Below are 2,288 nucleotides of genomic sequence, written 5' to 3'. Positions count from 1 at the left end.
TTTACAATGTATGACTTTATTTTATTTTTCGTTGGGATATTTTTACGTCAATTAATTGATAGATATATTGATTGATTCACTGGTTTATTCATATGTTAGTTCATTCATTCATTCATCAATTCATTCATCCATTCATTCATCCATTCTTCATCCATTCATTCATCCATTCACTCATTCATACATTGGTTGAGTACAGTGACCTGAAAGGCATGCCCTCACGGCTCCTTCCATAAAAAAACATCGATTTAGGTAGAAACCGATCAAAAAAAGTTTGCCAGCCCAATTTTGGCCACACTACAACAACAAATTTCGGCTTACACCGATCCGTCATTCATTATCATCATCATTTTAACTGTCATTAGTGTGTGTGTGTGTGTGTTTGTTTGTGAGTGGCTCACTCACATCAGGGTGATGATGTGAGTGAGTCATTCCATTCTATCCACGAATGTCTTAAACCATAATGCTGCGCTAGATCAGTTAACCAACCGGAACCTAGTTGTAATACTATCACCCTTATTGTTATTGTTATTATTATTGTCGTTGTTGTAATTGATGTTTTTGTTGTTGTTGTTGTTTTTGTCGTCAAAGTTGCTGTTGTTGTTGTTGTTGTTGTTGCTGTAACCGGTTTCGTATTGGTTTCGTTGGATCGTGACATGTTGTAATTATTATTATTATTATTATACTTGCCAAGCTGGGATGGACCACGACAACATCAAGGCATTGTTAGTAAATGAATCATAATCACAACTATTTTCATCCAAGTGTAATTAACTATTGTTATAGACAGACAGACACACACACACAAATACATTAAAACACACACACACACATATATAAATATATTGTGTGTATCTGTGTGTGTGTGTGTGTGTGTGTGTGTGTGTGTGTGTGTGTGTGTGTGTGTGTGTGTGTGTGTGTTTTACGTTAACACAAATAGCAAAATTTTTACCCAAAGACAGCCTTCATAATGGTCTGTATTCACTGAAGATAATATATAATAATAATTATACAATTATTGATGAATAATAATAGTAATAATAATAAAATTTAATGTATAATTATAAAATTATTGATGAATAATAATAGTAATAATAATAACAATAAAAATAATAATAACAACAGCAACAAAAATAGCATCAATAAAAATATTTTAACAATACCAGCTGAAGAGGTAAGCTAAAGCTAGTCGTAAGTTGATCACGAGATAATTATCAATATTATAATTAATTGTATTCATACATACATACATACATACATACATACATACATACATACATACATACATACATACATACATACATACATACATACATACATACATACATACATACATACATACACACACACACACACACACACATAAATACACACATACATACGTATAATAACAACAAATACAAATTATAAAAAAAATAATACAAACTCTACGTATAATACTAATACATATAAGTTGAACACACACATACATACAAACATATAAATTGTATACATACGTATATACATTCATAGATATAGATGGATATAGAGTGGTGAATAGCTTCTTCAACACAACTTTTAAAACTTTTAACAAGAAATTTTTCAAAAAATTTTGCTTCATTCATTCAAAGTGATAGAAGGAAAGAATGGCAGACAGAACTAAAGAAAGGAAGAAGGATTGATAGATGGATATATAGATAGATAGAACGATAGATACAAACATAGATAGATACATAGATACAAACTGCAGATGTTATTACTATAACAATAAAAGTTACATCAACAAAAACATCAACAACAACAACAAAATCAAAAAAAGAGCAAAAGAACCGCTAAAGACAAAAAAAACATTGAAAACAACAACAAAACTGACAACGTCAATTGCAGCTTCAGAAGCAGCCGAAGTAGCAGCCAAAGTAGCAGCAGCAGTTGCGACAACAACAACACATGACATCAACAACATTAACCGTTGTTGGAACATACTTAGACAATTATATTAACACCTGAAACAACTACAACAATAACAATTATAATGTTATTATGTTAATGCCAGCAGAAAGATCTCAAATACATCTTCATCGTCAACAACAACAACAAAATCATCATCATTATCACCATCGTCAACAACAACATCATCATCATCACCAACACAAACCAAAGCAATGTTATTATAAACTTCAGTTTCGCTTACGTACATACATACACGAATGCATATAAATAAATATGTATATACTCGAGTACATATATATGCATATAGTATTAATTATCAAAATTGACAGCGAAAACACGCGCATCGTCGTGCACTCGTGTTT

Source organism: Helobdella robusta (assembly GCF_000326865.2).
Source record: "Helobdella robusta unplaced genomic scaffold HELROscaffold_7, whole genome shotgun sequence".
NCBI classification, from domain to species: domain Eukaryota; kingdom Metazoa; phylum Annelida; class Clitellata; order Rhynchobdellida; family Glossiphoniidae; genus Helobdella; species Helobdella robusta.
The sequence above is the reverse complement of the archived record's forward strand: the minus strand, read 5'-3'. Positions refer to the sequence as shown.